This window comes from Falco cherrug, chromosome 2, assembly GCF_023634085.1.
Source record: "Falco cherrug isolate bFalChe1 chromosome 2, bFalChe1.pri, whole genome shotgun sequence".
In the NCBI taxonomy this organism is placed as follows: Eukaryota; Metazoa; Chordata; class Aves; order Falconiformes; family Falconidae; genus Falco; species Falco cherrug.
Window position 1 is genome coordinate 122,436,019 of NC_073698.1, and position 13,010 is coordinate 122,449,028.

Here is a 13,010-nt window from a genome sequence, read left to right on the forward strand (position 1 = left end):
TGGGCAGTGCTTTCTGACACCCTTAGAATCAAGGCTTCTTGATGGGCATTACTGAACTTAAAGGACCATAAGCTTGTGATTTTAGATCTGCAAGTTCAAAGTTCAGTTCTGTAGTTATGCAGGAGCATTTCAAAGACTAAGTCTCTGGAGCTCTGTAGAGCTGCCCAGTCAGTAGTTTCAACCATGCTATCACAGTGTAATCTGTTACTCAAAAACAGCTGCAGAAACAAGTCTCTTAAGACTTGTAAGCTAACTCAGCTGCTCCTTTAACTTAATCATAAACAACATACTGATTTTTCCAGGGAAGACAGAAGGGTGTGTAGTTTGTCTTCTGGATGGACTTTCGTAACAGCAAACACTACATTTAGTCTGTATAAACAGCTACAGTGGCTACAAGAAAAGAGAGTTATGACACTAGGGCAGGGGAGTAGCACATTTGACCTGGATCTCAGTACAAGAAAATAGGGAATCCACTTCAACAGATCACTTCTGCCCGTTCTCCTCTCCCAGGCTTCCAAGGAAAGACATCATAGTTTGGTTTTTTAGCCCTGACAAAGCCACATATGCAACAGCTATGGTTTTGGAAAATTCCTGACATTCTATGAAGACTGTGTAATGTAATAGCAAATCTGAAGGCAGAGATGAAGGAAGAGCACAGAGGAAGCAGGGAAACCACAGACATACTTCTCATCACAGGGAAGACTGTATACCTGACCTGGAATACCAGTGCATTTCCAGAGGAGGCTGCATGCAGCACATTCTGGGGCCTGATTGTTAGTGCCAGCCTCTCTAGCAGACTCACTCCTTGGGCAATGCTACATTTCACTTTTCCTGTTCTCTTATTAACTTCGTAAAGGTGGTAAAGCATTAGAGGAAGAAAGGCTTTCCTAAGGCATTTTGCAACTTCTTTTACCTTCCAGGAGGTAGCCTGAAGCAATTTCAGCACAGAAGCTTCTTGTTCTGTAGTTACCCTTTCCCTCCTTCATACACCCAGGACAATCAATCCTGCATTAAAAAAAAAAAAAAAAAAAAAAAAAGGAAAAATGGAGTTCCTATGAACCTGCCATCCAGACAAATTACTGAGATACCCAGACAAATTACTCAGTTTTCATGTTTCTCTTAGAACCTTCTCATCACCTACTGTTTCAGCTCAGTCCTCAAAGCTTTTACTTCTCTCTGACACATACTGAAATACTAACTTAATTCAACTTATACTGTCAAGCAAAACCTGTGAGCCACCTCTGATAAACAAGACTACTTGTCCAACTTTGCAAGCCCTCAGCATCACTCTGAAGTCACAATCAAGGCTTTGTGTGATAAACTGGATGAGATTGGCTCTTTTAACTTTAGAAGTAACGTAAGTGCCAACTTGATGGGAAATTTGCCTGTTCTCAAGGAATTTTTTTCTTCCAATTTTCTGCATTAAGTGCTCAAAACAAAAGTATCAAACAGCCTCTGTGAAAGCATTGTGCCTGTCTCAGTCTGAACCAGACCTCAGAATATGCAGTGTCTCTTGTTCATTTGTTGATACCCTCTTTGTGCATAAATTCTCATTAAGATAAAAAAAGAAAAACAAGGTAGACGGCATCTAAATACAAGCAGCAGAGAAGTTTCAGAGCTCTTTTCAAAGTACAGGTAAAACAACAACAAAAAAAGAAAGAAAATTAGCAATATTATTTTCTTCATTGGAGGTCCTTACAAAAAACTGTAGATAGGAGTCCAGTTCCTCCAATCTTCTTGAAATCACTGTAGTGCTCCACCCTTCTCTAGAACCATACTCATTTGCATGAGTAGAGGTTTTGGCTACAAGGCAAATCTAAATGGCTTCAGTCTCATTGAAAACAAAACTCACCGCAAGACCCTCACTACTACAACACATACAGGTATGAAAATGGATGAACCACTAAGTTGACGTGCAGAATTAGACTCTATAACTCGAAAGTTATAAAGTAGGTATGTTTATTGCGCTTAGATGCACGGGGGATCGCTCCTCCACAAGCGTAACAAATGAATATTCAATTAACGCCTATACATATTCGTTACCTAAACCCGCTTACTCTCGCTTCCTATGTTAATTAGCTTATCAGTCCTTTGCCTGGAATGTGGTGGTCTTGCAGGTTTGTAGGCGATTCATGTTCTTGTAACCATCCGATCATCTCCTTCCGTCTCCAGCAAGGAGCGGTCTTCTCCAGCAAGGAGACTTAGCACTCACTCCCTCTAGATAGCATTGGAATATCTCTCATCCTTTTCTCATTCTTTTTTAAATAGCCCCTTTGTCAGAGGAAGAAGGGTAGGTGTCTCCTCAAAGCTGTGTGACTATGTGACCATACACCACACCCATGACCAGTCACCATACCCACATTTCTTGAGCAGACATACAATCACGATCAATGTCCATTGTCCCCATTTCACACTATTTCTCCATATCAAAGTGATACGATATTCAAAATCATCCCATCATGTAAATGTTCAGTCAGAATTTAAAAATTGACATGGAGATTTCAAAGCAAGTCAAGAGCTTGGAACTTCTCCTAGCCCACTAAAAAAGGGTAAGGTACGTGTCCTCATATTCAATTCTTGTTCAAGGAAATGCAAGAATCAGTTCCAGGTTTTCATTTTGGCTTTGAGCTCTGAGTGCCTTTTTTCCTCTTCCTTTTGCACTTCCAACGAAGCAGAAGAGCACAGAAATGCAACAGCACACACACAAGCTGAAAGCCCCCACCCTTCTTACCAACACTATGCACTGAAATTGCAGATCAAAATGTAAGCTGTCATTTTATTGCCTCTTATCACTGTTGAGTTGTTGAGCATATCTCAACATCAGTATGTGCATCATCAGTATGTGCTCCTATTCTCAGTACTGTAAAGAGAGGTAAGCTGAAATAATGTGGTAAGGCACCACATTCAGTTCAAATACTGAAAAGGAAGCTTGAGTTACTCTCTATAATGGTATTTTTACTGGCCAGCAGAATTTGGTTGTACACGCATAAACAGGGCTACAAAAATCTCTCCCTGTGCAAGGTGCCATTTTTGAAGTCCTGTCTGCTAACTGCACCTTCCCCACTGCTGCAAAGGGAAAGTATATGGCATTTGGCTGAAGTTTCAACCTTGAAGTGTTGTTAGAGAAGAAGCCCTTGCAAGGAGTTATTGTGAGGGATTCAGCACAGAAATAGTAGGAGCGTTTTACACTCACTCCTCCTCACCGCCACGAGGGACTGCAGCCTAACCATGCTTCAGTGTCCAGCTGGAGAAATCCTAGTCTGTAAAGCAGTCGTGCCTCTAAGATTCAGCAGCAAGAGCAAGATGCTGACCTGACAATGTGGTTGCAGCAAAGGAAATTCTTACTAGATACAAGATAAAATTCTTCCCGGTGGAGGTCGTGGAGTGCTGAGGTAGGAGCCCAGGCACAACCAGGGATGAGGTTTTCCAAATGCAGCCAAACAAGCAAAGCCCTGCACAACTTCATCCAGGCTGGGCATGGTGAAGCCCTGGGGTTGGACACCCCATTGTTATAAATTGAGACCACAATAGATCATAATCCAATTAAAATTTTTATTAATTATAGCAAGTAGAATATGAGCAAAACCAGCGCTGGACGACAGGGGAGTCTGCGCTCCGCCAACTGCTGTCCTGAGCAGTTCAAACAGTCCCTTTTTATACCTTTTTTTTTTACTTCTGTGTTCATGAAGTAGTGGAGGTGTTGACCCTTCATTCATATGCACAAGTGGCATCCTGGACACCTGGCGGTTATCTTATCTTTCACAAGCGGCATCCTGGACACCTGGCGGTTATCTTATCTTTTGTTGCCTAATCTTTACATTGGGCTTAACATAAATCTTAATAAACAATACCCTAGTCCATAGTTTCTTACAATCCCCCCTTTTTTTTTTTTTTCTTTTTATCCATTATTGTTTATTAGACGCTGCTTTCATTCTCGGCACTGCAAACAAACCTTTTTCCACAATCCCAACATTTATCATAACACTCACAAGGTAATACCTCACAATTACAATAGGCATAGTTCTCACGTGGCATAACGCATTCACAACAATCTTCATCCTCATTAATAGATACACTCTTATATTTTGCCCTAGACCTCGTAGTTAAAATAAGCAATTTAGCTATGTCAAACCATTCTCTAATAAAGTGTAGCGTAATATACAAGGCCCAAATATAAGTCCCAGAATCAACATAATAAGTGGTCCTGCTAAAGCAGACAACAAAGTGGTTAGCCAAGGTGAGATATTAAACCAGTTTTCATACCATGACCTGCCCGCCTCACGATCTTTCTTACGTTGATCTAACCTTTTCCGGAGTTCAGACATGGTGTCCTGGACTACTCCAGTCCTGGGGAAGTTCGGCCATTGTTGCTTTAGTGTCCCATTGTTCTGGTTCTTTTCTCCACAGTTTGTTCCTCCTCTGCCTTGCCCGTCGACTAGGTTGCTTCGAGCCACGGGGTGTACCATCTTCTCGGCAGGAAGGGAATTCTTCAGGAGAACGGCTGCTTCGGGCTTTCTGCCTGTTTACATAGGCTTCCCACTTTGCAGCTTTAATTGCCACCCACATTGTTCCCATTTGTCCGAGTAAATTTGAGTTTCAGTTCTTTTTTATCTGGGGTTACTTTCCACGAAGTTGCAGGGGCTTTCTTAATCCGGGTATGGTGAATCCAAGAATTCTGCCCCTCAACCTTGATTGCAGTGTAGGTGGTGAGTAGGACTTGAAAAGGTCCGGTCCACTGTGCTTCCAGGGTTTTAACTGCAAAACACTTAATGTATACATAGTCTCCTGGTTGTATATCGTGAACAGGTCCATCCAGACACCTACTGCGTGTTCCCATCACATGCTTCTCAATTCTTATTAATTGTTTGTTTAGTGCCACCATATAGGAAGTCATTGTTTCTTCACCAACCTGTGAAGACATCCCCTTTTGTACCCCATAGGGTCGTCCATATAAAATTTCAAATGGGCTAAGCCCCTCTTTTGCTCTGGTCTAGTTCGAATTCATGTAAGAGCTAATGGCAAAGACTGGGGCCAAGTTAGATTTGTTTCTTGGTCTAACTTGACAATCTGTTGTTTGATTAGATGATTCATCTTTTCCACCTGGCCACTCGATTGTGGTCGGTATGGGGTATGTAATTGCCAATCTATTCCTAGATGGTGGCTGATCTGTTGTACTATTCTGGACACAAAATGTGGTCCTCTATCCAACGACATTACTGCTGGGACTCCAAACCTAGGTATTATCTCTTGGAGTAGTATTTTGGTCACTTCCCGGGCTTTAGCAGTTCTGCACGGGAAGGCTTCTGGCTAACCTGAAAAGGTATCTGCTAGTACCAACAAATATCGATACCCCCCTTTTCAAGGAAGTTCCGAGAAATCGATCTGCCAATGTTGCCCTAGAACATTCCCTCTGCTAATGTTCCCTAGTTTTATTTTATTTGCTGTATTGGGATTATTGTGTAAACACATTTCACATTGCTGAGTCACCTGTTTTATTACAGTATACAAGTTTCGCCCTATCAATTTCTGATTTAGACTTTTATATAAAGTATCAGCTCCCCAATGCGTCTTATTAATAATAGGGCTGTGGTCCATATTAAATTGGATGGTACCACTATACAACCATCCCTTAAATAAGTCCATTTACTTAATTTTATTTTATAATTCATGTCCTGAATTACCTTTAAGTTTTCTTTAGAATAGTTTGGCTCTTGATCTGTACTTACAGTTTGGATTTTATCGTTTGGTATTAAGGATAATTCCTCCTTTCCTACCTCCTCTGTTACTCGTCTGGCCTCATGGTCGGCCAGGCAGTTTCCAATTTCCAAATCAGTGCCTCTATGGGCCACCTTATGTTCTTCCTTCCTGGATGACCCTCTTATAACAGAGGGGGCCATTCCTCACATCAAGGTCTGGCATGGCATATGTTCCCACCGCTCAACGCCTACTGGGTTGCAGCCAGCAGCGGAGCTCAAGATTCTTCTTGGTGGCAAACACCGAGGCCAACCCAGTCTTGCCCTTGACTATGGTAGGAGGCACCTGACCAACCTTATTCCTTGTACTTCATTGTCAATGCAGTTTCATCTGCACATCCCATAACAAGTCACTGTCATGGCAAAACACACAGATTTACATTAGTAGAACTACTACAGAGTGTATTTTATTTCACTTCACTTTTTCTGCCAATATCCCCACAGCCTTGCTGACCAAGGGATATTGTTTTTATCTGAACTGGGCAAGCCTCCCCCTTATCATTTTTACTGTAACAGGTAAAGCATTTTTCACCTTTCCTGGAATTTATTTTCAGATACACCTGGTTAAAAATTTCTTTTACTTCAGGGAGGTCCTCTTTTCCTCTTTTCTGTTGAATTAAAGATAAGCTCAATATTTCAATTACTTGATCGTATTTAACTTTTAATTTCATTTCCCCTTCTTTAAACGTCTAGATGTTCTAATAAATCTCATGCCAACAAAGATTTTAGTGAATTTGGCGTTCTTATTTGGTTTTTTTGGTTTTTTTTTTTTTTTTTACTTTGTACTTTAAAGGTTTCAGGATGTTTTCCTGGTGGCCAGCAGCTCCCACAACTGTAACAAATTTATTTATTTATTTATTTATTTATTTTTTACTGAAGTTTAAGTTGGTTTTGTATTCACTGAAATTCCACCTCATACCCATTCCCTGCCCTAGAGGGGCCGTTAACGGTCCTGTTGTACTGCAAATGCTGCAGCAATTGGGGTGACATTCAGATCCTTCTGCTCAATCGTCAGCAACAGCAACCCCCTCCTCCTCCCCAGCAGAAGGGTTCCGGGCAGGAGATGCTCTTCCTGCTCTGCAGGTTACACAAGCCTGCCTCTGCAGCAGCACTTCTGTTTTAACTCTTTCTTACCCTGAATGCAAATCTGCTACTTGTTGCTTTAAGTCTGTGTTATTACATATCAGGCCTTCGCAGGCAAACAGAAAACATCCTGCCATGCATCCCAGCATGATTCAGTCGCACCTTCGAGGGGGTACGGGGGTTTGTACAAACTCACCCCAACACTTACACACACACACACGCCTCAGGTTTTACATACATCAGTACAAGTTTTTATATCTTACAGCGTGTTTCATTCTGGTTGCTCCACAGAAGGAACCGCAACCTGAACTTTTTAACACAAAAATTTCAACAAGAATATCTTTCTAGTTTAGGTCTCAGTTTTTTCCTATCCTTTTCTAGAGCCACAATCAAAGATCAGGTGATGTTAATCCCACACTCTTTCTAGTGCTAGTACCATAGGATCCCGAGGGGGTACTAATCCACAGTCCTTTTGCCACTCAGGTTTGTCCTGGAGGATGAAGAACATGTCTGCATATGATACTTCGTCCCATTTTCCTTCTCTTCTCAGAAACAACATTAATTGCAGGAGAGTGTTATAATCTAACGTTCCTCCCTCCTGAGGCCATTTCGCATCACTCCCCAATTTATACAAAGGCCACCACTGATTACAATATTTAACCAATTTCCTTCTATTTTCGGTACCACCATGTCCTAAAATATCACTCCAATGTTTTAATATACAACCCAAGGGCGATTTTTCACAGGGCTTACTCCTTCCATTTCCCATTTTGCAATTTTAATTACTTTGGGTTTTTTTTCTTTTTTTTTTTTTTTTTTTTTTCGGCCGCCTTAGCCACCCAAGGTCAGAAACGCGGATAGAGCTTCTTACTCGTTTTGCACTCAAACGCCTGTCTCAAGCACTCTTGCACTCACACTCAGTCAAAATAATTAAGCTATACACGGAAAATCAAAATGCGCATCTCAATCACACCATTCACACTCTCCGGGCAGCCCGCAGTCACACAAGCAGTATGTTATACGGTACCGTGCACTTATGTACAAACTCTTAGGAACACTAACAGTTCACAAAGTATGCATTTCAATGAACAATTGTCAAAAACCAAACAATAAACAAAAACCAATTTTTCCTGGTCTTAAGCAGAGTGTTAAGTTTTCCGCTATTTGCCACGAATTACCAGAATGTTAATATTTTTCAACATACATTTCATAACTCCGAGTTTTGAACATATAACAAGACAACACATAGAACAAACAAGACACAGAGCGCTATTTCAGTTGTTACATTCCAGGAACTCCCCAATTCTTAAAACAACCTAAAGGAAGTTTTTAGCTTCCTCTTTTTTTTGTATGTTAATTAGCTTATCAGTCCTTTGCCTGGAATGTGGTGGTCTTGCAGGTTTGTAGGTGATTCATGTCCTTGTGACCATCCGATCTTCTTCAGCAAGGAGACTTAGCACTCCCTCCCTCTAGATAGCATTGGAATATCTCTCATCCTTTTCTCATTCTCTTTTAAACAGCCCCTTTGTTAGAGAAAGAGGGGCAGGCGTCTCCTCAAAACTGTAGTTGTCTCCTCAGAGCTGTGTGCCTATGTGACCAGACATCGCACCCATGACCAGTCACCATACCCACATTCCTTGAGCAGACATATACAATCACAATCGATGTCCATTGTCGCCATTTCACACTATTTCTCCATATCACTGTTAGCTCTTGATTTTTTATTTTAATTTCTAATTGCAATTCAACAATTAAATCTCGTCCTAACAGATTAAATTCTGCTTCAGGGACGAGCAAGAGTTCACCCATTCCAAATTTATTTTCAGTTTCGAATACCACATTTTTGATTTTGCTTACTTTAAAGGGTTCTCCTTTTGCCCCAATTACTTGTACTTTTTCAGGGGAAACTTTACATCCCTCAGGTATTTGCTTAATAGTTGATTTTTCAGCCCCAGTGTCTACTAAAAAGGTGAACTCTTGTTTATGGGGACCTATTTTTAATTTTATCAAGGGCTCATGATGACTCCGGTCCCCTAAGATATAGAGCCCCTGACTCTCCTATTTGCCACAAACTGAGTTTTTAGGAGCGCTTACCCTAAAGGGTCGTCTGGATTTACCCCAGAGTACAGCTGAAGGGCTTTCCCCTCAGTCGTTCCAGCCACTCAGTAGGGCTTTCATCTTTCTTTTGCATTTCATTAAATGCTTTATTGATATTCTGGCCACGGGGTACTGCTTCCCTAATCCCCTGAATTACTATAGTTCTCAGGTACTGCATATGAGTTCTATGCACTGGATCCTGATTATCCCAATTAGGTCTTTGGAGTGGCCATTTAATATCTGCTTGGGGTTCCTAGCCATGCTGAGCATCCCACAGTCTCATTCCTGCTCGTCATCATATCTCTTTCCTCGGTAGTAAATAATTGACCAAGGATAGATTACATCTCATCCCAAGTATAAAGGTTTGGTCCAAAAAAATTGATTTAATCTTTCTGCCACTCCGAGTGGGCCCTCAATTAAGTTTCCCATCTCAATTCTTTTAAAATCTCGTAGGTCAGCCGAGTTTAGGGGTACGGAAATATATCCGATCACAGGTTGAGGTCCCCCCATGGGTATTTCCCTTAGGGGGTACATCTGAGCTGCCCCTTTCTGACTTCTAGTTATGCGTCTAGGAAGAGGGGGAGACCCTTGTTCCGACTCTGGTGGGGGAGTGGGCGCTCTGGGGACCTCTGCGGGAGCAGGAGGAGGAATGTAAGGACGGGGGGTTAGAAGGGTTTCGTCCAACTCTTCCTGCTTTTTCTTTTGTTTAGTTTTTATTTCATTCAGTGGGTAAAGTCTAGCTCCCGTTCTTTCTAGCCACACTTCCGCATATCGACTCTCCTCCGGGTTAAGGGGTTTTTTATTATTAACCCAGAGGTTTAATTGCTGTCTTACCCAATCTTCTTCTGACCCATAGACTGGCCAAAAGACATTTTTAGAAATTTTCTTCCCTCCCCATATCTTAGTACAATATTCTATCATCTTCTGCTTATCTTTCCCTAGAGTTCCAGGGAAATATCTCCAATTGTCTAAGATATATGCCAGAGGGGTATTCTTAGGTACAATGGGTACCCTTCCCATGGGAGTCGAAGGCTTGCTGCCCTTCGCCCCCATCTTCTGGAATATCCACAAACATACACTCACTCGTTATATTCCAGGAAACCCAATCCCGCCCGAACGGCAAACCCGCGAACAAATTCGCAATATACTTACGCGTCCTGCGTCTTCGTCCGGACTCCCGTGCACAGAATTTTTATGGGATTTTACCGGTTTCTCCTTTGCTCATTATTCTAGAATTTAGGTTCGTCGGTAAGGTTGGAGTAAGCTGTTGGTCGCGGGGCCGCGAAATGTCGCGGGGCGCCTCCCCGGAGGACCAAAGCCCACCGTTCCTTATCCGAGTCACGGCACCAGAATTGTTATAAATTGAGACCACAATAGATCATAATCCAATTAAAATTTTTATTAATTATAGCAAGTAGAATATGAGCAAAAACAGCGCTGGACGACAGGGGAGTCTGCGCTCCGCCAACTGCTGTCCTGAGCAGTTCAAACAGTCCCTTTTTATACCTTTTTTTTTTACTTTCGTGTTCATGAAGTAGTGGAGGTGTTGACCCTTCATTCATATGCACAAGCGGCATCCTGGACACCTGGCGGTTATCTTATCTTTTGTTGCCTAATCTTTACATTGGGCTTAACATAAATCTTAATAAACAATACCCTAGTCCATAGTTTCTTACACCATCCAGCTGAATTACTAGATGTTACCTATCAAAGTTTGCACTCAACCTAATAAGAAAAAAAAATAATTAAATGCTCATCAGCATGAATGCATTTTACATGTCTTTTGGCCTCAGCATTTATTTATTTTTTCCATTATAGTAGTGTCTAAGAAACATACTCAAAAAGGAGAGCTTTACTACTGTAAGTAGTTATCACGAAAATGTTTAGGTAAATTCGGTGGACACAATTCAAGAAGAAACCGAGCTATCACAGCTAGCCCTAGATAAAGAACCCTGGGAAGAGCTGCTTAGTGCAACCATATTTAGCAGGCTTACCACAGCCTCTAAGATGGTAGCGCCCTTGTCCCTGAGCCACTGACCTCTCCTGCAAATAACACACTCCTTCCCTCAGTCCTCCTCCAGCAGTTCAGGTTTCCTGGCTCATCAGGGATCCTGTCCTCCAGCTGACGGCAGAGAAAAGCCCAGCTCAGAGGTTTCCTCCTGTTCTTACTTGCACAGCTTCAGCGGCTTCACAGCATCCTCTGCTGCCAAAGTGTAGAATCAGATCAGAAATGAGCAAATAGACTAAGTCTTCGAGTGAACATTATCACTTTATACAAGACCTCCCCTCCCTCACTCCAAATTGCCCTACAATGAAAGAAAGGGGGAAAAAAAGGGAAAAAAAAAAAGAAAAAGACAGATAGCGAAGCCCTGATCCATATCAGGGACAAAACTCCTTGCCTTCCACAGAGCCACCCTTGAAACTGATCTCCTCTTGTGATTTAAAGAACAAAGTCAAAATTTCTTAGTGACTAAGTATCCTTTATTGGCACCGCTGGATGCATGGGGGATCCTTCCGCCTAACGTGCATGTCTAAAGTAACTAACTATCTTATATTTATACCATAAAACAATGACTATTCAATTAACGCCTATACATAGTCATTACCTAAACCCACCTACTCTCGCTTCGTATGTTAATTAGCTTATCAGTCCTTTGCCTGCGCAAATTCTTCCAAGAATTGTGGGCAGGGGTCCTTGGGACGTGAGCGGTTGTCTTTGGGAGGAAGGCCGTAGGTCTTCCTCAAGGTGTACTTTTCACCTTTTGCCAAAAAACGCTGAGCTGGCTGTTTTCAATCAGCTCTTGCTATCTGTCTTTCCTCCTTGGGTGTTAAGATGCCGACAGATAACAGGATGTGCACAGCCTCACAAGGTGTCTGCAGACACACAATACACAGGGGATGAATGCCGACAGGTAGACAGGTAACAGGATGTCAACAGCCTCACAAGGTGTCAGGCGAATAACAGGATAGCATTACAATATGTTGACAAACACAATACACATTGAGGATGTCATTATTCTATCCTACAGTGAATTCATACAATATCACTTGGGTACTACAGGTGCAAACCAGTCGTGAAATGCCAGAAGCTCACCGTTTCCAAGGAACAAACGGTCCCATACCACAGTACAAACTTTGCAGGGCTAGGCTTTTGAGGTAGCAGTTGTTTTTCTCAGCCTAACCCTCATATGGGTCCTCAACAAATGACAGGTTTAGTAAGTGTCATTACTCATTAGAAAATAATAGTACACTTATTTAAAAAAATAAAACATTAGTAAATCAGCTGTTTGATTTGAAAGAAAACTTTCATAGCTAGGTTCAGCATGGTACCATCACCAACAGCTGCACTGTCACATATATGTTTGCTTGAGGAAAATTGTCATTTTATTTGCTTGCTAAAGTCTTTTGTCATTGTGCTAGTTTGTTTGCTGTGCTGTCCCATTGTTTATACAGGCAAAGTCAAGGCAGCTGAGAAAACAGAAATAATTTTAGTGGGTCTGGTGCTAAAGTCAGCACCAAGGAAATCAAACTCTAAACTGTAAGTTGGTGCTGGCAGTACCTTTCAACATCTGGCTCTACATAACCCTTCTCCTTGTTACTCCAAATTCTTACTTTATCAGGAAAGAAAATGTGCTTCAACTTCAGAAAGAACAAAGGCAGCGTAAGCATACGCCCTCTCAAATCCATGGGAAATACTCCCATTGCACGAAACTGGTGGTCCCACAAACCAGACACTTTCTAGAAAGCCATTACTGCAGGTGTAAAACACAGGCGAGGAACTCCGCACAGGTTACAGGATAGCTCAAGAAAACGCATCCTGACTCCAATCAGTGCCGCGCCTAGCCCCGTACAAGCCCTGGCTCACCCCTGGGACACCGCAGCCTCCAGCGGCTGACCCGGCCGACCGGGTCACCCCACGCCGCCCGCCGACATACCTTACGGGCGGAAGGACAGCAGCCCCTCCCCCAGCGCCGGGCTGCCGCGCCGCTCCCAGCCGCGGCACCCACACCGGCCGGGCAGCGGCGCCAGACCCGCGGCCACCCGCGCCAGCCAGCCCGGACGCGCCCGCCCGCACAG

At 42.6% G+C, this 13,010-nt stretch overlaps 1 long non-coding RNA gene across 1 annotated transcript; it reads right to left on the reverse strand.

The window, feature by feature from the left end:
* Positions 1–11,392: 11,392 nt before the first annotated feature.
* On the reverse strand, positions 11,393–12,971 carry LOC129735358 (uncharacterized). Its single transcript, XR_008730906.1, has 2 exons — positions 12,869–12,971; positions 11,393–11,807 (listed from the first exon to the last, which is right to left on the reverse strand). It is a non-coding gene; the product is annotated as an uncharacterized LOC129735358 (long non-coding RNA).
* Between the last annotated feature and the right edge of the window lie 39 nt (positions 12,972–13,010).